The 25,834-nt window shown below is 40.2% G+C and overlaps 1 protein-coding gene across 2 annotated transcripts in view; it reads right to left on the bottom strand.

Moving 5' to 3' along the window:
• The window catches only part of CA10 (carbonic anhydrase 10 (inactive)), a 174,162-nt gene that overhangs the window by 112,550 nt on the left and 35,778 nt on the right, over positions 1–25,834 (bottom strand). The gene's annotated exons all lie outside the window — the stretch shown is intronic.

The raw sequence follows: 25,834 nt of genomic DNA, 5'->3' as shown, positions 1-25,834 counted from the left end.
TACCAAAACTCTGTAACTTCGATTATTCCTGGAAAGGCCAGAAGTCAGCACAGCTGACTTGATGCACTTACTCACAGGCTGGAAAAAATGTTGTCTGGGCAATCCTGATCTCTTAAAGTCCGACCTGGTGCTGCCAAGCCAACACAACTCTAAACAGAGCCATTACTACAAAATATTTTGGAATAGAAAGAAACCTTGGCTTCTGCTCAGCAGCTACATCAAACTGTTCAGGTGATATGCTGGGCAGTGACTGATCTTTCTCTGAGTGATCAATTTTTCTTTGTGTGGTGAAGACTCTGAAAGTCTGATATTTCTTTTGGGGCAGAATCCAGTTCCTCCTTCCCTGACAGCCTGTTGTACACAGAGCATGTGGCAGCCAGCCCCTGCAGGCAGGCTGCTGAGCACAACAACCTACATAATCCTTATCTGGGAAAACTTCCATGTTCACGGAGAATCCAGATCTCTTGTACCCAGAAATTCATTTGAAACACTTTCTCTGTGTGCAACAGGCAGAAGCACAAAAGGTTTTGTGGCCCCTCTCATTTGGGATGAACCTGGTTTTATGGGAGTCCCACTAAATAAGGAGCCTCTAGGGAAGTCTCACTTCTGTTCTCTCTTCCTCTGGGGCAAAGTTTGTATCCTGCAGGTCCCTGAAGCATCTGACAAACTCTGCACAGGAATTACTCCCTGGGATGTAACAGGACAGCTGAGTGCAAGGGCATTTCTTGTGTCATGCCACACCTCAGTAGCACCAAACATCCTCCAGCAGTGCAAAGGGACACGGTCAGAGGGACAACGCCAGGATGTGGCATCCTAAAATCTCTTTACACAAAGAGAAGAGAATCTGCTCCCCAGCGTGTCACAAAGGGCCACAGCTCTGGATCACTCCCCATGGCCCATTCCTGCCAGAGACTCAGATGGAATGAGCACCTATTGCTTCCAAGGCAGGTGTGTAAAAGGGAATGGATGGTGCCTTTTTGGCAGCCAGGATTCAATATAAGATAGTGCCTTGGAGGCTTCATTACTTGTGACCTTCACCCAGAACTGAATACATCTTATTTTGTGGATACAGAATTTGATGGTCTTTCCAGCAGCAGAAGAATAAAATCACACCTGCCTTATGAAAAGAGGTCTAGGAAGAAAAATGTTAAATGGTTACATCGAGATTGATTAAAAAATTTGTAACTATGCACATGGAAAAGACTGCAAAGATGTCAAGAATTACCTTATGGACCCAAGCTTCCAAATCAACTCTGAAATTTATTATGAATATCAAATACACCAGGTAATAAAAAAAATTGCCTAGAGGCAAAATCTGTAGCTTCATAACCACTGAAAATATAAATTTCAGTTGACCTCTGTGTCACAGACTAATATTTTTAGAAATCAATGCATAGAATAATCCTGAAAACAGAACTAACTGAACTAGTTCATGGTGATTCCTTAGACTTTGGAACTACCAACTCTTAACTGTTCCTACATAATTTTTTTAATTAAGAAAAAAATTCTTCTGACTTAAGTTTCAACTTGATTTTTTAGGTTTAATTTGAATTAGTTGAATAAACCTACAGTTTCTCTGCACCTGCCAAAGGGCTGTTCAGAACAAACTGGTCCCATAACTGACCAGTGCCTTCCATCAGGGCACCAGTCTGCTTTTAACACAAGCAAAAAATAAAATGCTCATTTTCAAACACAAATTTTATTAACTGACCTGAATATATTTAGTGCTAGTTGACATGATTTCAGCTTGTGCTCTCAGTGAAAAAGAGAACACAGATTCTTATTCATGGCCACATTGTTTATTTTTCTATAAGAGCCTTGTGTGTTTCAGGTATCTGGACACGTGATTTATTTTTATTATGTATGTATTTCTAGTAGAAGGAATATCCAGAAAGCTTAGTAAGTACAGATTAGCTCTATTTAGTGTTCTTACTTCTCTTTAAACTTCTAACACAAAGCTACCAAAGTCAGTATCATAAATCCCATTAAAATTGCCCTATACAAATTCATTACAGGTGTTTACTATTCAGAGGTTTTTTCAATATGACCTGTAAAAGAAAAGGGAACATCAGTCTTGCAAATAAAATGGTATTTTTCTGGTTTATTTAGCCAAGTTTCAGCACTGCCCCAGGCAGAGAGGAAACGGAATGAATTTTTGAGATTTTTTGGGACAAAGAACTTTTTCTTTTAAGAAAAGCTTTCCATCTTGATCTGTGACAATACATAAAATAACTTTTTGATCTGAGCTTTAAGAAAGGTATCTAAAGAAGTTCCTACCCTGCTTTTCAAACAGCTGTAGAGATGCTGCTGAAGTGGAGTGGTACACATGGAAATAGAATCCCTCTTGCTCTGAAGTCATCTTAGCAGAAGAGCAGCAGGACTTTAGCAACATAAACTACATGTAGTGATTAAACTTGCTGCACTCTGCTTTTCTTCCTTAACAGAAAAGAATGAACATGTTGTGATGAAAATGGAATGTGCTTATTTCAGAACAGCAGAAAGCTGAACATGGATCACAAAACCTTAGCAAAACACTCACTCTCATGGCTGGTATTAGCTGCACTATTTTCCTAAAGTCTGAACTGTACTACCCAAAGTTTCCTTGGCAATTTAACTTTTGTGCAAGAGGAGCAGGGCATACATAGTCTGTGTCTCTGAGGCAGGCAATTGTCATTGGAGGCATCACCTCCATCAACACTGATTCCTTTTCTCTGTTCTGCACTATTTGCTGTTGGCAGCTGCAGTAACAGATATATCTATTATGCTGCTAAAGGAAACCAGCAGAGCAATAGAATGACAATTCCTGCACCACTTACAACCAGCCCGCTACAAGAGGAGTATCAATTTAGTTTCTGTAGCATTAACTGTGGCCAATTTAATAGAAAAAATGGTCTTGATACATCATTTCTCAGGACTTGCCCCAGTGATTTGCTCATCAGTCTTATGACGTGCAATAATACTTTTTGCTGGATTTGCGTGCGAGTTATTTCAGAAACTTCACAAGTGGCGTTCTTCTAACACCACTCGTTTTCTGTGATTGTGATTTTTAGTAATAATCACTTCTTTGAAACCTTCAGCATCACCACATCATAAGTTTGAAAATCTTAACAGCTGTAGAAGGAAACAATACAATTTTAGTGCTTACAGTTAAGTGCTTCCCTGAACCACAGCTACATTCTGAATACACAGCACTTGCCAAAAGATACTAAATAAACTATCCACATCTAATGTCAAATTTATGCCTGGTATGTCTCACAATCCCTGAAATTCCTCCTTTAACTTTCACATGTTTCATGCATGTTCTGGTTGTGCAGTGTAGCCTACAATAAAATCAAAGCAGGCACAACCTTTTAAACAGAGGGGATAATTTCAGGAACAATCTCTGTTTTTGTTCACAAAATTGATTTCGCCCATTTTCACTTTCTCTTCAAAAAAACCACTCCCAATCTGCGAGAAATAAAACCCCATAAACTGTAACTTCTGGGAAATTTCTACTCTGATACCATCTGAAGCTGGTGGAAGGATTTTTGCATTTTAAATCAAAAGTTCTTTTGAGATGTTGTCTGGGTAGAGCAGTTCAGATGGACTGACTAATGCTCCAGTCCCCAGCACTCATCACAGACCTGCCTGGGCATCCCCACAGATTCCAGGGATATTAGGAAGCCTCCAGTTCTAGAAATTTCTTTGAAAAAGTAAGAAGCAGTTTTTGCAGCCTAGCGAGGCTTCTTTAAAGATCTCTTTTTCCCCGAGGTAACACTTCTTATAACTCCTTAAAAGTGTGAAAGCACTGTGTAACTCATTAAGCAGATGAGCCTCATTTTCTGCACTCAAAACAAACAGATCAACTTCCAAGGCAGCCCCTGCTCTCCTCAGGCTGGGGCTGCTTTAGGCTCACCATCAAAGCCGGGGTTAACACTATTAAACCCTGCATATTTTGATGGACTCAGTCTTCTCCTGGGAATTGTTCCTGATGTGGATGTCAGAGGTAGCTCTTGTGACTGATCCATTTCTGCCTGCCTGCTCAGGAGTGGCACTTTCTGGTAAATCATGGTTGGTCCCACTCCAAGCAGGAGAAGGGGCTTCTCCTCAAATCTTTTGTAAGAAGTTTTGTTCACCCTCAGGTAGAATCACCTGGATGGTAAATCCTAGACCTTGGGATCCCTGCAAACCTGCTTGGGTACTACAAACCCTGTGGACATCCAGTTAATATGAAAATCACCTAATGAGGACACCCAAACATAGGAGAAGATAATTGTCATGGCCCAGCAGATCCTGTCACAAAGTGCAGTTCAGGTTTAGGATGGTTACTGCAACTTGCTAGCATGAATACCAAACCACCCTTAATCTGAGATATGCAGCATATTCTTATCTGGTTTGTTTTTAAACTGAGTACTCTGTGTTTAATTTATTTTTGTAGTCTGAGGTGCAAGAAAATTTGATTGCAGCAAACCATCTATTAGATGACTTTTGGTGCATTGGCTCGGTCACCTGAGTGCAGACACTTGTCTTGTTCTATCTGCTCTCACATTGCCATACTTATCTCTTCCCTAATTCTGTGAAGCAGTATCTGACAGGATGCTCCGTGGTTCACATTTAATAACTCCTAAGTTAAAAATCCCTCACAATACAGAAGAGTAGAAACTCAGAAATACATTTAGCTTCTTAATCTGCATACACACATCCTCATATTTTGTCATGAATGAGGTTTAATTAAATGCATGGAAACTCCTGAGTTTATCAGAAGTTTTCTAATTCTTCCCTCTTCTTCCTAGTTCTTGTTGTCCCTTGTACATTAGCATTTCTGAACTGTATAGAAATTTTATGAAATTTTGCATTAGAAAACAAATTCCTGAAATTGGCAGTGCTTGTTCTGGCCACTATACAGGACCACGTGGCAGTGGGCACAATAAATAGGTTTAAAACTAAGTAAGCTTCTTTCCACTCTTATGTAAGATGTTACCCGTATTTTGGACTTAGACTCAATCTTAAATAAGATGTAAGTTTAAGGCAGCTTCCCTGAAATTCTGCTATGAAATAAAAGCTCCTTAGAGCCAAACACCTACCACAGCTTTTAGGAAAGGAAAATACGCCAGGCTTCACAAACCTATTTCTAATTAACCAATTCACCATTTGCCTTGACTTTTCCAGAAGGAAAATAAGTTATCATTTCTAGTTCTTCTGTTTCTAATCCCTGAATCTGGGCATCTCTGAAGGGTGATCATCCCCTCTTAGATGCTGACAGAACCCATCATTTTCATGTGCCTGTTCACTGTGCACGACCTGCGTGTTAAAACTAACACCAACACTGGCTCGTCCTTTTAACACTAACGTGCAAACCTGTCACTTATTCACATCAAGATACATTTGCTCTTTTCAAAACACCTTCAAGCTGACTACTAATTCTGCAGTCCTTGACTTCATAGGCAGTATAAAATTTTAAATGGCAATTGAGTCATCTTTTGATGGGCTAAAGGGAGAGCAGAGTATGATGTTGCCAGCAGCACGCTGTTTGCTCAGCAGTAAAGTTTATGGAGTACTGCTTTATTCAGACAAATCATTAGGCTCAGTACAGGTGGTAGCTGGATGACACACAGTCATGATGTACAGAAAATCCATACCCATTATCCGGCCCCATCTTCTCACCCTGAGAGATGTGAATTCACAGCTGCCTTTGGAGATCTGGCCAGCAGTGACATTCAGCACAGAGCCTGTGCCTCTCCCTGTGTGCAGGGCAGAAAGCTCACAGGCAGAAAAGGTTGTCAGGAGGATCTATTAATTTATTTTTTTTTTTGACTATTAAAACTTTTGACTTTTTTTTTTTTCTTGACTATTACTAGCAGGACTACACATGGGGGAACAAGACAGTTCTCTAATGTCCCCTCACTGCAAGCACCATATTTTTTTTTGCTACAGTGAATTGCATGAGCTCCTTATTCTGTTGTTTTTAAACTGAGTCTGTCCAGATCATTCATAAGTCAAAAGTGCTGTATTTGCTGCCAGGTTTTTATCCCATTGACAAATGCAGCCACTGCACACAAACATCCTGGTGCAGTCCATTCATAACCATCTCTGCTCCTCCCATTTTGCAACACTCCTTGAGCCAGCACTTTCACATCGTGGGCTGTCTGCTGATTTCTTGGATTTTTTTTTTTTTTTTTTATTTTCAATGTCGCCAGAAGTGCCTGAAACTTAGAAACTGATTTAGCAAGTGGTTCTCCTTCTTCTGTTAAAAGGCTGAAAGCCTGAGTGCCTCTTTATTAGTCTAAACCAGATTTTGGGTAGACACTGTATTTTCCCCTTTATATGATCTTTATATCTTTTATTTTAAATACAACTCAAAAGGATAAAGTAAGATTTCAACTTCATCAGCAGATTCAAACTATTTCTCCAGTGTGGACATAGCTCATTTTATGCTCCTTTAAGAGAGAAACTTTTACCACCTGCAAGGCATTTGCACAGTGCTGAACCCCTGAAAATCTGTGACTGTTCTACAGGTTCTGATTAGGACATGGGGTCAGGAAATACTTGGTGTCAACTTAGCATTTCATTTGCTGCTAACACTCTTATCAAAACATGGTAAAGGATAAATATTAAAACTGCAAGGAACAGGTTCTAAAGTGGTGAGGCTCTGGTTAAATTAATGGAGTTATGCTGGCTTTATTAAGAGTTGAGGGTTTGATTCTCCACTGTTTTCTGTTTTAAAAATATAGCCAACTTAGCCTTACCCTCTAATATTTTTTGGATGAACTGCTAAATCCTCAAATGGCACTACTTGCTGAACATACAGCATAAATAGCATTTCTCCTTATGTAGTTCTTGACTGACCCAGTTTCTCTGTTCTTCTGAGGAATTCTGGCTGCTGTCTCTTGCTTTCATGTATTGTGCTGCATTCTCTAATCCTCACTTGTCCTCAAGAGACTTGATGCCAAGTACAGGGCTGCAGATCCCAAAAGAATGACACCACTTCCAATTCAGCCTCCACTGCTTTCACCTCGTGGATTGAGGGACTGGATGGTTGACACCTTTGATTTCCTTGGATTTCACAAACTCCAGGTGACAGGAATAGTACCAAACAGCCAAGGTAAAAGGCACAATCTATTCAGGTGGAATACAGTCAAGTGTGACTTGTCTTTCCATCCCCCCAAAACAGGTTTCTGAATGTTCTACAATTCTACATTACTTTCCAACAAAATTTCCCTCAAACTTATGTTGTGGACTCCTGAACTCTCAGGACCTTGGCTGTAACCAAAACCTGCAACTGACATCTTCATTTCTCTTCTTCTAGTACATATATATATATATATATATATATATATAAAAGAAGCTTGCTCTTCTGCCTTTTCTCTGTAATGTCATTTATCTTGCTGTGATTCTTATGACAGCTTGTAATGCTTCCAGAACTTGCATTTCAAAGCACTTTTCAAATCTCCTTTTGGATGCCAGGGTCTGGCCTCAATTCACCCAGCTGAAAAGTAGCCAAGGGTTTTGTGAGGCAGACGAGATTTATTTCAGAAGAGTTAAAGGTGGAACAAGCAGTGTCAGCTGCCTCCCTTCCCCTTCAGCAGTTCTTAAGGTTGGGCTTAGCTCTTCCAAAGCCTCCTGGGTGAGGCTGGACACAGGTAGGACAGGATGGGATAAGATGCCAAAGCATCATTCTCTCAGCTTCTGCTGGGGAAGGTTTATCAGCTCCCGAGAATCAAATCCCTCAATGGCAGAAAGGAAAATACTTTGGAAACCCTCATGGTCCCTCCTCTCTTCCTGGAGGGAGAGAGCACAAGGAATATGAGCCACAGCAAGTGGCACAATCAGGGCTATTCATGGGAACTGAGGCTGAGATCTGTGTTACAGATAGAAAAACACACACTGCAATAGGAATGCTCTTTTGAACCAATTCAGAAATTAATTTAGCATTTATCCTTTTCAGGCTAGTAAAAATTCTGCTGTGGCAATCCACGGATCTGATTAAAGTAATTATTTTTAAAAATGGGGGGCTTGAAAACACATGGATACAGCATTTACAGTCATTGCTCAGTAACTTAGATGATACTAAAGATGTCATCAAGGAAGGGATAAGAAATTTAACTTGTTCTACCACTGTGCACTAATTAAACTGTTTAGTGCAGAGATCAGCATAAATAAGGAATTAGCAAACAATGCTGTGAGTAGAGGATGATTTGTAATATCAGCACATTGATGCACTGGGCTCAGATACTATAATTTGACTGGCAGCACTTTATTAAGTTTTGGCAGCATTTAAGCAGACTGGGAACGTTGTGATGAAGCTCAAGCACATTAATCCAAGCTCCAGCTCTCGTTAATACTGATGAGTGAAGGCAGTTAATTGAATTATGTATGAAGTACTGCTGATTAAATATTTCACTCCTTGCTATAGAATTAACTCTGCTTTATTAACAGCCACTGTTGTCTCTAATAGTGAATGTCAGAGGGACTTCTTCTCAGCCATTCACTTTCATTTTTCCAGCCATCTGCTCAGGTTGCTTATCTATGTACACATCTATTCCTGCTTGTAATGGCCTTTGAAAGAAGCATTTTTGCTTCTCACAAATGGTTGTGGGATAGTGTAAAAGTTTTATTTTCTTACAGAACAGGTTTCACTGAAACTCTTAAATGAATTTTTTTTCATTGACAATAGAATAGGATTCTACAGATTACACAGACACAGACTTTTGATTGATGACATCTCTAGAATGAAATGCAGCATTAATGGGTAATTTTCATTTTGATTTGATGATGATTTGTACTTCCAACTTTTCCACCATTTAAATAAATTGTACATAAACCCTCTATTAATGAGGAAGAGAAAGGAAAAATTCAGGCACATAATCTCAAGTTACAAATAAATTGTAAAGCACAAAATAAATAAACCGGTGTCCTTTCAGGAACTCTGCTGAACAGCTACAAGAATTAAAGTCCTCACCAGCTGGCAGATGTTCACAATTAATCTCAAAGACAATACAGCTGAAAGAGACCTCAGTTATTTAGCTGTTCAAAGCTGACAAACATGACAAAAGGACATGGAGCAGGACAGCAGCAGTGCTTTAGCAAGAAGTACAACAAAAGACTTGACATTCTGCAGACACGAGGACCATGTTCTCACAAAGGCAGGTCAGTGCTCTTTCATCCTTTGCTGAGATGTGTGAAGAGCTGGCGAAACACAGTGAAATTTGGAACTAACATTTATATTAAAAAAGATGGAATATGTGGAGTGTACAAAGCCACAAGCTTCTACTGTTAAAAATAATGATGAATATTTTTAAATTATATCCTGTTGGAGGTCTGGCAAAGGGCTACTCTGTTATTCTGAAGACAGAGCCCTTTCATACCAGCCTTGAAATATTCTAAAAATAAACTTTCTGGTGATGGTCCTGTTCCTGGCTATATGTAAGAGGTTTTCAGTCAAATGAAGTGAAATACTGTAATGCACAAGTGACAGAATACAGAAAATATAGAAGAATAGTAGCAGAGATCAAGGATGGTAAATTTTAATACCTAGCAAAATACAGAAATGCTGTCTGTCCACTATTCCATGTTACTTTGTAATCCATTGATTTCACAGATACAACTGAGGAATGATCATTTTAAATTGTCTTTGGACAACACAAATCCCAGAGCAAGTACCTTAGTATAGATGTTTTAGGACTTCTGTTTCTATTTTCACTGCTTATACTTCTTTATCCCCAGGGAAAAAAAATTACAAGTTGATGTAGTAACATGAATCAGTGAAGGAAATGCCTATAAAACAATATTTAATGGAAATGAATTAGGTATTTCTTAATTTGAACTGCAGGAATGCCTTTAATTAGGATCTGAGGCCTCCAGTATTGCTTTAATATAACTTTTCCCTTGGTATTCTTTTAATTACGATGTTTTAAAGCAAAATTTCAAGTGTGCAGATACTGTTGTCTGAAACCTTGGTTCATTATGTAAGTTTCAAGATAGGATTAGTCTTGATTTTTCTTCTCAAATATGATGAGGCCAGACTAAAACCCCGTGTAAGACTAAGGATGTTCATTAACAGAGACAGGAGGTCCCTCTCTGAAACTCCTGATTCCCTCTGTATGTTGAAGGATGAGTTCAGGTAACTCAGAACAAGGGCCAAGGACAACACAGAAACCAGATGTAGAAAGTTATTTGCTCTTCAAGTTAGAATCTGATCCACTTGCCATTGCAAAGTTACTTTCTTTTGCTTTGGTAGATCTTTAGAGGAGAGCAGGGTTCCCTGAAGACAAACTGGATGGTGCCATAACTTCCTTTGGAAAGTGCAGTCCCTGGTGGTTGGGGGTTGAGACCCAAGAGCAGAAACCACTGGCTAAAGCAATGTAAAAATGTATGGAAGTGTGTAAAAATGGAAGAAAGTGTGTAAAAATGGAAGAAAGTGGTTCCAAGCAGAGGCTGGAGGAGTGCACATCCACAGAAGATCCAGCTGGAATTTTGAACTGCCTGTGAAAATATTGATGTGGGAGTCACAGGATGAGGAGGAGGATGACAGCCATCTGTGGAGGAAGCTCTGCTTGTTTCCCAGGGCTCCCAGAGACCATGGTGTGCTGCTGAGGGTGCCAGCTGGCTGCTGCCACCAGCCCCCTCTGTGCCACCAAACAAGCTCTGGGAAGCCTGCCCATGGAATCACAGCACATATTCCAAACAAGAATCACTCGGTATTCTTCACTAGGAGAGCTGATGATTTTCCTTCCCAAAGCTCAGACTCCTGGGGCATGGCTGTGTGACTGCAGCAGAACTGGAAGTGGTTACTTAGGACTTTTGTCTTTTCTCCCATCTTTCTGGCTTGCCCACATGAACAACTCCCATGACTTATTCCACAGCTGAAGAATACCCAATGTACATTAATTTTCCATATTCCTGAATTTCTTCCATTCCCTGAGGTGATGGTTTCTCATGTTACCTTTCTGTTCTTTATTTGGTGGACACAAATGGAATCCTCTTCTTTCTTGAAGCAGGAACTGAACTCTGAGGCTCCCTATTGTTTGTTTACAATCACTTTCAACACTCTGAATGGCAATGCTGTGCAGAGCTGAGGAACAAAAACCTCCAATATGCAGGATGTTGGTTATTGCTTTAAGATTGACATGCTTTGGGATGCTTTATAACAAGGAAATCTTACTTCATTTTATTCAGTTAATTATAATCAGCTTAAAAATGGAGATTAGAACAGGAGCTACATAATTATACATAATGTGTACCTACAAACACATGGATTGTAATTCTTCCTGATCAAATTCTAACTTTTTTACTTCATTACTATAATTTTGGTTGTGGTAGAACTCAGAAGCAATTCCCCACATCCAGATTATTCTCCACACCCTTTATACTGGGACAAATCTGAGGTAAAAATGGTGAGAAGAGACTCAGTCCCTCAGACTCTAAATTTAGAACAAGAAATACCTACAGAACAGAGTGAACTCAGCAGGTGATTCATTTCCTGTTGAACACGATTCCTAAGAGCTCAAGTACCTCCAGAAGGTCACTCCCACCTTCAGAAAACATACACAACAACTTATTTTTAGAATTCTGTAGAAATGGCTTGCCCACACAGTAAATTGGACATATGTTCTTGGGATTCAGCTGCCAGCTTTGTTAAAGAATTCTGGTCTCACTGTTTTTACTAAATAAAATTTTGCATTTATTTTGGTGAAAGCAAAAACCAATTCTGCATAAAACCATTGCTCAGGGAGCCTGCAATGAGAGCCAAGTGTGCTGTTGACATTCTCATGCCTGGTTGTGGGTTGCTGCTCCTCCTCCCAGTACATTCCTAACTTTAGGCACTGCAATTGGAAGGGATGCTGGACTGAGCACTGCTAAACCACAGTGAAGGTGGTCACTTCTTTTCTGCTGCTGTCCTTTGCACAATATGGAAATGTTTCTCTATCCAAACATCCTCTCCCTTTGCTGACTGGCCCCAGTAACTTCCTGTGTCTGCACACTGACCAAGCCATAAATGAGGGAATGAAATACCCAAACTCCTGGGATCACTTATCAAATGTATTACCTGCAGTAGATTAGAAACACTAGAACATAGTATTTCTATACACTAGATATTTCTCCATACTAGAAATGTGCACAAAATTTCTCATGTAAAATTTGGATGCATTTTTTGTAGGTGAAAGTAGAATCGGGCTGGTTTGAGGGTTCAATGATCGATGTTGTATTTGGAATTTAAAATAAACTCAAATCCCCAATTCAGCTATCACTGAAAGCACTGGTTTGGATAAAATACTCTGCATTATTTGCACATGACAGAGTACAAGCTATTTTAAACAGTTGTAAGAGTATTCTGAAGGTGTGTGAAGAAACTAGAGCTGAGCATTGTGTACACTGTAGTACCTGGGTGGTGAAATTACAAAAAAAAAAAAAAGGAACAGAGTAAAAATTCTTTAGGAATAATAAGAAATGGGGTAAAAACATCAGAGAGACATTGGAAAATACCAAGATGATCCACTTTCTGCATAAGACAATAGACTTTTGCCAATATTCGTTGGCTGATATTAATTTAGCATTCGATATTATATCCTGATTTCCTGTGGCTTTTTTCTAGAAAACTGATTTTTAAAAGCCCAAATCCTATCAGCGACATGTTCACAAAAAATGTTCAATGTTAAAAACCATTAAAAATGCAAAAATAAGGGGACAGACTCCCAAAAAGCCAATGCTGGGAAAAAAAAAAAGATTTTGCATCCCAATAGTCGTTTCAATTCTTAAAAGCAATTAAAAAAAATAAATCCAACCTGAAATTATTTGTGCATCTTCATGCAAAGACCTTGGCATTCAAGGAGCACTTTATCCACCTTTGCACATCATAAAATTCCACTAATTAAGCTCTCTCTTGTAAAATAATTTATATTTGCTGTTCTTCAAATTAACTTTTACCACATAGGTATGGTTTCCTGGTATCACAGAAGGCATGCTGCAGATAAACATTTTGTATATCAAATAATTGAATCTAAAATGTGAAAAAATCTTTATAGGTGTAGGTATATATATATAAATATAAATGTGTCTATATGAAGCTCAGCTGGAGAGCCATGTGGGAAGGAAGATGGTTCTAAAAAAGATGCTTGAGAAAACCCAAAATCCCAGTATCAGCAGGAAGAGAACAATAACATTAAGGTGTCAGAGGCTGGTGAAATGTAAGATTGGGATCTTTTTCTCTGGCCACTGGTGTTTTGGTTTGCACTGCACAGTGGCTGGGTCTGTTTGCAGTTTTTGGTTGCAAATACAGGAAGCAGCATTTGATCATTTATTAGATATAGGAATTTCTGCTTGTTCTTTGGAGCAGGTGGTTTTATGGAGCTCTGCTGGTGGCTGAATGTCTCTGCTGAAGCAGTGGGGTTTAAGAGATGAAATATCCAACTGAGCTCATGAAAAGGCTGAAGTTTGGTCATTCCTGTTAAGCTTCTAGTGAATTCAGACTCTGACAATGAACAAATCTGGGCATTAGCTCAGACAGCCAGTGAGGAGATGTAAATACAGTCGGGATTATGTGCATCCATAATGTGAAATTCTCTACGTATCTGCAATTCTGTCCATTCATAGTATGAAATTTATTTTATATTTAAGTTTCTTTCATGTGAAGTATGGCAGGGAGAGAAGAGAAAATCAAGTTGTTCTGTGAGAAGATTACCCAGAGCTATATGGAGGTGAGGCACAGCATCATCTTGGCTTCTCTTAAAATATGTCACGAAGTGAAGAGGCAAGTTAGGGAGTGAAAACACACATCAAATTTAGTCTCTGAATAAGGACTCTTGAATCTGGTTCTATTTGTTAAACTCCTGCTGTAAAAGGAAAGCACTTCCCTAAAATATCAATTTCCTGCATATTCAACACTACAGTATGGAGGACTCCTGTGAAGTTCAAGACAGAAGTAACATCAGTAAGAGCTTTGGCATAATCACAGGAGAGCATGTACTGCCCAGTGCACTGCTTCTGGCTGCAGATTCTGGCTATAAAAGCAGATTTTCCAAGCCACAGAGAGGGACATTTGGAGGGAAAGTGGAGCTTTGCTTCACTGACACAAGACAGAACTTTTTGTGCCAATCCTTTTGCCTTTAGTACAGAAAAGCATGAGAGAAACATTCACTGCCTCTCTCTGCCCAGGGATGGCAAAAGGCAGAGTTGCTGTCAGCTTTTTAGTGTATGAAAAGTGTATTTAGTGTATAAAATGGAATCCAAGGAAGAAGCCAGCACAGCCCTGTGCCCAGCTCCACAGAGGTGATGTCTGCAGACAGGGCGTGGCTCAGGATTTAGTGCCCTGCTCCTCTCAGAGGCACATGTTACTGCAGTTCAATGCAGTTTAGGAAAACTGTAGGTGTGTCATTGGTAAGCAAAACCACATCTTTAAAACACTTGTGAAAACATTTTCTTACTAAAGCCAGCTGACATTATTCCAAGAGCTTTGTATTCAAGAGCCTGCACCTCGGAATCCCTTCTCTTCCAATTAGGATCAGCATGCTCCACAAAATCCTTGATGTAAATATATTGCCCAGCAACACTATTATGTACTGAGTAGCTGAAGGTGTCTTAATGTTCATTATGCATGAAAACCAATGCAAACTCGTGTTGCAGAACAAGGTCAAGCAGGAAATTGAAAATTAAATGCCAGTATCTCAGTAACAGCTTCCTGAAGGGCACATTAGAAACAGTTCACCAGAAATCTTTCCAGAAGCAGGCAAGAAACAAGAACATCTTTCACTTGAACCCATTTCTACTGCCTACAGTTCTTTAAAGTCATTTAACTTTCTTTGGATCTGTGGCAGGGTTTAGGAGGTGGGAGGGTTAACTGATTCTTCAGTGTTTTTACTCCATCTTCAACCCTTTAAGAGAACAGAGGATACTCTTCCAGGCACTAAAGTTCTTACTTAAAGATTATTTAAATCCTTTGGAACCTTACAGACAGAATTATGAGGGTCTGCAGGCACTAAATGATACAATAGGTGTCTTCTGGCATCTTCTTTCCTTCTTGCCTGAGCAAGTGAGATGCCAAACTCTCAGCCTTTTGGGGGAAGCTGTGTATCTAAAACACCTTCTTTTCCTTGGTCAGTCATTTGTATTTTAATGCACTTAAATGAAGTTTGCAGATCTGGCCATCAGTCTTAAAAAGCCACTGGAACTTAGACTGCTAAACCAGTCCTGAAAGCAAAAATTGTTAGGAAAAAATTCCTGTGCTTCAATCTGCACTTTCTAAATCAAAAAATGTTGCCTGTGAAAACCAAGAAAGTTTCTTTTTCTTCTGTATTTCAAAATATTCATATTCTGGAGCTCCTTCATGTCTTTATGTTTACAATTTCGTGGTATTTTTAGGCAGAGTTTTAATGCAAAAACTATGCAAATGTAAAGTGTATGAGAAATGGATACCAATAACCATAAATATTCATGACTTGATGTAACAAGCTGGGAGAGTTTCTGAGTCATCTTCTACAGTGATTACTTGGAGCTGTGTTTCATTCCTTAAGCAAGCATCTGAGCCTGCCCAAATGGAATTGATTAATGTATTAATTGAGAGAAGGCTGGGAAAAGAGTAGTTACAGAATCAGCAACAAAGGACAAATAATGATAAGGCAGGCAAACCTGAGGATAGGAGAAGAGCTTCATGTCTTTAAATTCAATTAAATTTTTGCTACTTTGATTAGTACTTTTCCTCTGGCCTTTCCCAGAGTGGAACAGAATTCTGGCCAGAATTCCATTGTGGTTTCCCTGAGGTGTAGGAATTGAGTCATATCTCTACACACAGTGTAGTGACTGGAAAAAACACAGACCCTACTCTAAGCTGACAGAATCACTTTATTAAGCACACAGGAGTATTTATATGATTTTTCAGTGTACAAGTTTAGGCTCAAACCATGCAGCCAGTGATTAGGAGACTAACCAATCACACAAAGAATTGGCAGAGCAGATGTTTCTTGCTCGTTTATCTCAGACACTCTCACACATCCCACACAGCCCCCATGGCCCAGTGTCCTGGGCTGCTTAACTGAAGCATTCTCACAAAGGTATTTATGGCTGCAGATCATCTTTGGGATGCACCTTCTCATGGGAAAAAGGGCCTTGTTAAGGTCAGGAGGAGCAGCTGCTTCTACACACAACTCATGTCATAGCTCAACGAATATGTAAGTTTAATCTTTTTTTCCCTTCTTCGATGTTATGTTTAAACTAGGCATAGGAGCTGCATGAAGAATAATGTAAAATTAGTTGGGAAAACATATTTAAAATTCTATCTAAATATGAGTTTTCTCTGGACAGTGCTCTTAACTGGGAAAGTAAATCCAAGTCTTTGGCAGAGACAATGATGTGACCAATGTCCCAAGACAGCTAAATGGAGGGACTTCACTGGTTTCACCAGACTCTGGGTGAGGCACCACCTTCTCCCTGCTGCACTCTCTAAAACTCAACCAACACAAGTCCTGCCAGAAAGCAGCGAGCCCATAAACATAAAATTACAATGAGCAATAAAACCTTGAGAGACTAGTTTAGCTATTGCTTTAATTTATACTCCTGTTAACCAATTTTAAACGCACATTAAAATACCAAGTAATTCTGAAGATGTCAGTGTGTGGATAATAGAGCCTGCCAAGGCCACACAATGTAAGTGTTTCAGCCATAGCCTATTAGTCTTCAGTCATTTATTCTTTATTTTAGGGAAGCCTAATCTGAAGGAAGAAAGGCCATTTGAAGATGCCAAACTGCAGGATAGGAAAAGCAAAATGGAATGTGAACTCCCTCCTGGGAAATGCCCTGGCATGCACCCGTGAAAGGGAATTCTGTAGCCATGACCTACATAGCCCAGTTTGGAAATACAGAAGAGTTGACTCCATAATCTGAGATGTTCTCTCCTATGTCATATGCTGCATTCTGAGTCATACAGAACAGCTAAATCCTGCATTTCCAAACTGGGACTAAAGCTGGGAATTAGTTATCACTGCCAGCTGCATCCTGCTATGGCTTTAACTGCACCTGAGTGAGGTTTGGAGGAGCAGCTCCTCTCAGAGCTGAGCATCCTGCTCATCCTGTACCTGTCAGTGCTGTGCTAACACTAGCATGATCCCAGTGTTTAATCCTGCCATTCACCCCTCTCCTCCACGAGAAGCAAGGGATATAGAATTAAAAAGTGATTTCCTCAAAAAGCACATTATTAATGGAATTGCAGTGTGAACACTCTAGGACAAAAGAGATGACACTGCACAGCTGTGGAAATAAGTAATTTCACTTCACTTAGAGAACTTGGAAAGAGGTGGTTTTAAATAAAACCATTGTAAAGGGAATACAATCTTGTAAATATTGATTTTTAATTTTTTAAAAAATAATCAGCTTCTGATGGCCTTTATTCAAGGGATGTAGCATTTGTCTCAGCAAGCAAATCCCACTGTTTCCAGTGTGACCTATTTTCAGACAAAAGTAATAACCCAGGATTTTCTAAACTGGCAGCAGCTCTTGCTTTTGTAGCAAGTACTTCAGCCAGACTTGCATCCTAATTATTCTAGTGTAGGAACCACATGATGCCTGGATTTCAGCGACTCAGCTAAACCAAACTTGACCAATTTTATTAGCAAGGAGGAAAAATCTCATCTCTTCATCCATTGACTGAAATATCATTGTCTTACTGCAAGCCTTTGGGTTTGATTTTGAACTGGAACAAGTGGCTGTGGAATGGGGCTCTTCCCTGACCTGGACAATATCCACCCTCCTTCCTGCCTTGCCTGTGAAGTTATAGTATGAGATAGTGCCACAATGTCAGTGCAGGTAATGATTTGTAACATGCCTCAGCTCTGCTGCCCATCCTGCTGTTCTCTGCTGGGGCAGCTGCTCTGCTTCATGGCAGCCAAAGCACTGGGCTGACTCAAAGCATCTGCAGGAACATTTTTTTCTTCTTTAATCAACAGCACAGGGACGCCAGGCAGACCAGCCTGATGGCACACACATCTCTGAACAGGCTGCTTGGTTCTCTCCCAGCCTCCAACTGCTGTCTTGAACTCAGCTTATCCATTTTTCCATACCTACATCTCATTTAGTATTTATAAAATGACCTCTCTGAATAAAGACCTTCATTCTTCACCAAAACCCTCACAACAAACTCATAGCTATTAAAGACACAGGAAGAATAAATTAGAGGAGGTCATAAAAGGCTCCTAAGGAATCACCTCTGTGCTGGGGTGGAACATCTATCTACCTGCTTTGGTGTCAAGTGAACAACTTCCAGTGTGACCTGGTTATTCTGTGCTCCATCCCTGAGTATTTTTCTCTGTGCTGCAGGCTCTGAAAGGCTGCAGGCTGGGCTGCTGTCTACAAGCACCTGTAAATTGCAGCAATGCCATTTGCACTGCTGTAGTTAACGACCTGTCAGGTTTCCCATTATGATGTTATGCTGTTATTTTCAGGGTTTATGTCCTGACTATAAAGTTGGTGACTGCTTGGTCTGGAAACACTAATGCATTTTTTGTACGTTTTATAAATATAAAATGAAAAAGTGCCCTAATATAAAATCAGTCTCTATTCAGAAAGGTAAAAGGTAACAATTTTAAGTAATATTTTCAGTGCTAGAAAAAAAAAATCAATACGATTCAGGAAGGTTCCTTTTCTGGGCAGAGTCATTAACCATAATAATGTGATTTACAGCTCACAGGGGCAGCAGGTACCCGGAAATGCATTAAGTAGGTGACCATTTTATGGTGAGTTCTGAGAGGATAAATCTTTCACTGACCACAAACAGCATATGCCCAGAAATGCCATGATGGGGTGATGGTACAGGATGTCTGTATTTTAATCTGTGTAAGTAACAGCAGTAAAACTTATCCAGATAATAATTCCACGTCCTCCTAGGCAGGCACATGTAAATGGTGAGCGTGGATTTTGCTCCTGAGTATGTTCAGTGCATTCATGATTCAGTGAATTCATAAGTGACCTTTTTAGAGAGGTGTTACGAGGGGAGGAAATTGTCACTAAGTACAAATGAGCAGCTTCAGACTATCAAGTCTCCAGCAATCCTCTGTTTGAGCAGTCTGAGGAATCCTACACGTAAACACACACACACACACAGACTTTTAGAAATAAAGTCAGCTTAGCAGGTTACTGAAGAAATGCTATGATAAAATAAGCCCCTGAGCCCATATTTACAAGTTAAATCATAGCTGCCTATTAGGAAACTACCTGAATAGCAAAGGATGTATCCACCTTTAGGTAAGACTCCTTTCCTTTTCTTTCTGATTTCTTAATTAGGTAGGGGACAGGATTTGGCAGTGAGGTTTTTTGTTAGTACCAGTGAAGCTTTCAGTGGCAACAACCAAGAGGCAGAGTTACTGTGTGCAACCATGCCCAGAGCAGTGGTGTGATCTTATTCCACAGGAGTTTATTTTAACCACAGATGAGGGTGTAGTTGTGGTGACCATATTTTCCTCTGTATGATGTGGCAAACTCCATACAAAATTGCACTAATGAGATGTACAAATTAAAAGCTGCACACTCTGTTTATATAAACTGAGTCCATCACCAGTGTAATCAAAATCATCTTCCTGAAGTCTCTGCAATATCCTGATGTGAACAGCCTCAGTGAAAGAGTAGGTGAATCCCTACCTGACAATCACAACTGTAATTGTAGTACTCTTAAAATGTAATTCTTCATCAAGGTATTTTACAAGAGTAATTTTTGTAAATGGGATAATGACAGGAGTAGCAGCAAGTCCACATCTTAGTGCCACTCATTATCCCCATTTCTGTGTTATATTGCAATCCCTTCCAGTTTTATCTCATCCCACACAGATTTATAGCAGAAGTACCTAAACAAACATAAGCTGGAGCATGGTAACCCTTCTCAGATTAAGTCCAATTACATTCCACTGGGGAAGACCATTATTAGCACAGAAAAATACTATTCCTTATTATTCTCAGTGACTTCTTCCTCCAAGGACACTAACTCATTTTACACTACACCACGAAAATCTATAAGAGAGTTTTTTATGTAGGAAGTGTGATTGCTACTGTTTTGTACAAAAACACATACACACCCACAAGAAAACTACTACTACAAGGTAATTAATAGCCAGAGCTTCAAGTCCCCCTCCTTACATAAGGAACTGTGGCAGATGTCATTACTCATTTTCAGCTTGGATTATTAGCTTAAAAAGGTCCTTGAGTCTCTGAGCAGCAACTAATTCTTCTATCAGACTGCTTTGTGCTTCAATTCTATTACTCTAAGTCATAGACACCACTATAATGTCCAGTGCCAAAGGGTGCCAGGAACTCCTTAGATACCTTGTGAATATTAGGCTGTCAAGGCTTAAGAAAGATAAAACTTTCTGAATGTATCAATACATATATCCAGATTTACATGGAGCCCTGCTTCTGGCCCTTGGAACTTTCCTGAATAATCCTGCCAAGTCAGTAGTTATGAGCTTTCAGTTATTAATGACTTAGTCACAGGCCCCTGCTCCCAATGCTTTTATACTCAGCTTGTCAAGAATATCACAGAATGCTTTGGGTTGGAAATGACCTTAAAGATCATCCAGTTACACCCCCCTAAACCCTTTCTTGTACACACCAGTATTTATCCTTGGAATTCCTTCCCTTGCTTCTAGGTCACAGTGAAGAACCTAAGAAAAGAAAGATTCCTAATACTAATCTTACCCTTTTAATCCCAGCCCCCAATTTCTGATGGTCCAGCTAAGGCAGTGCACAGGGATGATCCTTCTTTTCTTAAACAAAAGTTTAAGAGGATGTGCTCATCATGGTGAACCCTTGCGAGATCACTGAGGTGGCCTGCTGGCTTTCCACTTTTAACTAGTTTAAAGTGGACTTGCATAGTATTTAAAAAAATAAATTGTGTTATATTTGCAGAAAGGGCAATTACCTTCCCAACAATACAGGTCTTCATGGTTCTGCAGTGATTGTAAACACACAGTGTGTAGGACAGCAGATTCTGCTCTCTAAGACTGCCCAAATGGCATTAAACCTGTTGAACTTCTTCCCAGCTAGGAGCCATCATCCTTGCAGGTTTTGGTAGCTACAGTTGTACCAAGAATTCCTCAACTTAATTGTTCTTGGTGCTTATAACCCATATTTAGTGTCACTGCAAGGTAAATAGCATCCACTTAGGGACAGTGGCAAAGAGGACTTTCAGCTTCATCAGAAAGTATCTGGAGTACTCCTACACCAAAAATGTTATCTAAGCCAGCAGCAAAGAGTGACAGGGATCTTTGAGGTTGTCCCCATTTGCACATTCCTGGAGCAGGAGAGGGACAGAGCTCATGTCCTGGCAGGGGAAGCTGGTGGCACAGCAAGGTCTCTGACAAGGGAAAGCTTGACTTTGGCAGGGCCTGGTGGCACCAGGAGCAGGCAGGAACACAACCTGAATCATTGGTCACGTCAGGAGAACAGAGCAAAGGCTTGTACAGGACTCATCACATACTTGCAGTTTTTCTTCTGTGGATACCAGTGGTAACTGAGGAGGAGAAGCCACAGCTAAAAAAGGTAATTAGAATGTTAAAACAAAAGGGATCTGAGAGCACATTAGCAAAGAACTGTGTTTCAGTCACAAGTTTGTCAAGGTTTAAAATTTTAGGTCTTCAGAGCACTTTACTGTGGTTAGTTCACATGTCTGGCCCCCTAAAACTTCTTTTCTTTCTTTCTTTCTTTCACGGAAGGACTGAATTAGAGGGAAAACCAGCATGTAGAGATCTATTTGCAAAATGGCTGCAGTTACAGGCCATATGTAAAACAGTAACTTCATTGAAAAGTTTTCCTTTCAAAAAGGACTGCATAGATGGTGTTCAAAGGAGTGGGAAGGACCTGAAAACAGCAACTTCTGAGTTTCAAGGTGGTAACAAAAGATCCCCAGTCCCGAGCTCCTGGTCAAGTGAGAAAGGGGCTGTAGGAACCAAATCACAGTGCCACCAGCTGTTGTAACAGGAAAAAAGTCCATGTTGTATTATATTTAACTCCCAAATAATTTTTTTTTTTTAAATCTAGTCTCCTTTCTAGCTACATGGTTTGTAAAGAGTCAATTTTTGCAGAATCATCAAAGGATGTGAGAAACCAGGAAAATATCTGGTGTGAAATCTATTTCCTTCAAGTTATCTTTAACTGACAACCAAAGATGAAATATTGTTTATACTAACCTAAGTTCAAATCAGTAAGTGAATGATCTCCAGAATCTATGCTCTATCACCCTGAAGAAATGAACTGCTCCAAAACACTGCTTTCTAAAAGAAAAACTGCTATTATTGTTCCAATAAATAATTATATATGGCTGGTTAATTTGTCAGGGGCAGCAGCAGACTGCAGGATTTTGAAGGGTGTGTGCTCAGACAGCACCACTGTTTTCACTAATAGGCAAAATGCACCAGATGGTGAGTGATGCTGCAGCCTCCTGGAGTTCCAAAATAAGAGCAGGAGAGATGTTCTAGTTATAAAAGTGAGCAGTGCAGGAGCAGCCATCAGCAGGTTTGGGTTTTGCTCAGGGATCAGCATCAGTGCATGCCACAGACCCCTCTGTGACTGCAGGGTGGCACAGGCTGAGAGCTGAAACTCCAGCAAGTGTGGGGGTTTGAAGGTTTTCACCTCTCAGTTTCAAGTCATGGACAAACAGTTCATGGTTCTTACAGTGACCTGCCCATCAAAGGTTATTTTTAACTGTGTACATAAAGGCATTTCTAATTTTAAAAAAAGCTCAAAGCTGTAATAAAAGAAATCTTGAAGCCCAGACAGGAGAAACCAGGGACACTAGAACTGCCTCTGTGGGCCAAAACAAAAGCACATGGGGATAGCAGGAAGTTCAAAATGAAGTTTGGGCACTCATGATCAAGCTTGCCAGTTGTTTCAGACTTCTTTTCCCTTGTAAGGTGTTATGGAATTCATACATTTCCTCCTTGGAGGAAGTTTCTCAGTGCTCCACAACCACTGCCCATGTTTTGGGCCAATGCAGCATTGCCAGCTGGTCCAGGCTGGGGCATCATCCCACCAACAGGATCCTTGCAAAAGGCAGGAACAGCATCACACAACTCCAGCAGTCTTTTCTCTTTCAGGGTAAAACAAGTTGTGAAGGAACCATGAACAGGGGATTTCTCATCTCAGAACCTCAGGTGGGCTTTGACTGGTGATCTGTGGCCAGTAATGAATCCTAGTGGATATAGATCTTCATCTGGAATTAAGAGTTCATTTACAACTTTCATCACAAGGAAGGAGAATATCATCTGCTCCCTCAGCAAGGTTCACTCATTATTTGATGGATTTCATCCTGTTAGCTGAGGTTGGCACTAGCACCCTGTAAAGTAACTTTAGATTTGGTAAAATTCAATAGGGGGGCCCAAAGACAGGGTCTTCCCTGGGAACAAAACACTAATGTGCTTGTACTGTCACACATCCAGAGTTTCCACAACAACACAAGAGGTTTGCAAGTGCATTCTGTGATCACAAATTAGATTTAATCTCCTTTATGTTCTGTGCTTACCAAAGCCCACTTTTATAATGCTATGAAAAAAACAGGACCAATATGAAAAGAATCAATACAATCACAAAGATTATCAAAGGTCATACACATCTGTTTGTAGTAACAATAAGGGCACCAATGAATTTGGAGTCTGACTGTCCAGGCCACTTGGAAATTTTCTGCACCACTTCAGTGACACAACATATTCACAGTCATAGCCGAAGAAAAGACATGAAAAAGGTTATTTAAAGGTTTTTTAATCCATCAAGAACTACTTTGATATTCCACACCGGAAAAAGTCTATATAGTAAAGCGTTTGTAATAATATAAATTATTTGATTATTATGTAAATCACCGTGCATAAAAGAACGTATTCCTTCTTCATCCTTGAGCATTCCCTGAAGTTTAATTTGGAACCTAATTTGCATTCAATTAACATTTTAAAGCTCTACTTACTTTCTACTTTGTTTGCCTACATGATTTAAGTCATAAGAGCAATTCTTTGCTTGTAGAACAGGTGAGAGATGGAGAGTGCTTTCTGCACCAGCAGCAGATACACAAATCCAGCCCTGATGAACTTTTTGAGAACTCTGCATCTCTCTTTCAAGGCTGGGCACCAAGACAGACCTAAGCCCCAGTTGCTGCGCTGAGAACCCGCCAGCTCTCAATGCTGCCTCCTCTTGGAGCACTGCAAGAGGTGAATTTGGGAAAGACTGATGGGTTTTGTGTTTCACCTCTGCTTAAATCCTTCCCTCCTGTGAGATACACATCACTGACTGCAGCTAAGTGGCTTATAGCAGGAAAAAACCTGTGTCCAGATGAACGTTAGAAAGGGATTTAAAGTATTTTTTTTCTAAAATCTATCGCAGAATATGGGGAGTCTGAGATTTGGGGAATATAGTGAAGTACAGCTTGATTTCATGTACAGCTCAATGGCAAATCTATACAGGATCCAGCACGTTTTTAAGACTTGACTTAAATGCTTCCAAAACAGATTAAGCAGAAAAACTTATGAATGGCAAATTCTAACCCAGGCATATTGTGATACACTCCTAACTGCATTCTTACACAACTCTCCATGAAAGAAGTGAGAGTTCAAAGAGAGACAAGAGCTTTGATAGACAAACTGCAGCAACTCCTCCTGGACTGTTTTACAATGATATTGCCCCTAATTAATAATCTCTGCATTTGTGGCTGCTCCCCTAAGCAGCTACAGAGCTGGATTCATGTCAATCACATCAGCTGAATGCCAGTTCTCCAGTGCAGTGACAGGCTCTGGGACAAACACTCCTTCCTAAATATCCTGGGGGGTGTTCACGTCCAGCCCTGGGTCAGGACAAGCAGCTGTGGGAAGAAAGAATCCATCCTGGCAGATGGCTGGGGCTGTTTGCTTCAGTGCACATCAGTCACTGACATCACACACTGTCGTGTCAGTCAGCAGCTCCTCAGCCTGCCTGGCAGCTCTCACCTCTCAGGTGCTAATTAGCATCCCATGTGAGATGTGATACCTGACTGCCACCAGCACGGATCAGCTTCACATGCACCAAACAGATCCTTCAGGATGTGTTAGTCTGAGAGCACAGCCACAAATGCAGCCTTGAAATGCCCTAAATATGGTTTTCAAAGGCTCCCAAATCTAGGCGCTGCCGGGGGAAAAAAAAAAAAAAATTAGTTGTTTGTTCTGTAGAGTCTCGTGGGATTTCTCTCCTCTGCTGAGGCTGACAGGTTGCAGAGCTGAATTTGAAAGAAAGGTACCCCCAAATTCCCCTTGCTTTCTTCATGGCTGCTTCAGTGAGCTGTTCATTACTGGATTTCTGGACCAGGTCTTGAGGATGTGTGCTGGGTTAGTCAGATTTTCAACACACATTTGGTAATTCAGGTTTCCCTCAGAAAGGAGGTGTCCCTCCACACCACTTTAAAAGGTCTTCTTTCCCAGAAGTTTCTGAGTCATCACTGTTTCCTCATTTATTTTCCAAGGATATTCCTAAGCCTAAATTTCTCACAGTATTTAGATTAGAACACCACAGGTATGAACTGATCACAGGTTTCTTTACATCCTGGAAATTATACTATTTTTCTCAGTAACTTTAAATTTAGGCCTGTTTAGCAAATACTTTTTTCATTCATTTTCTGCTGGGCATCCACCTGAATTGTGCAACTCGGGAAGGCTGAAATATCTTGAAAGCAGGTGATTATATTCTCCAGGTTTCTTCCCCTGCTGACACTATGAGGAGCTAAACATGCACAACAATACACTGGAGTGTCTCTGACAGCCCAAACCCATCTCAAGTAAATCTGAAAAGCTACTTTATGTTACATCAATATGTAATTAAGCTCCAGGTCTGTAGATTTTCACAACCATTTCAGTGCCAGAAATGTGTGGGCTGA

The sequence above is a fragment of the Sturnus vulgaris genome, chromosome 20 (assembly GCF_052056855.1).
Source record: "Sturnus vulgaris isolate bStuVul1 chromosome 20, bStuVul1.hap1, whole genome shotgun sequence".
In the NCBI taxonomy this organism is placed as follows: domain Eukaryota; kingdom Metazoa; phylum Chordata; class Aves; order Passeriformes; family Sturnidae; genus Sturnus; species Sturnus vulgaris.
This window is presented reverse-complemented; position numbering and strand designations above follow the sequence as displayed.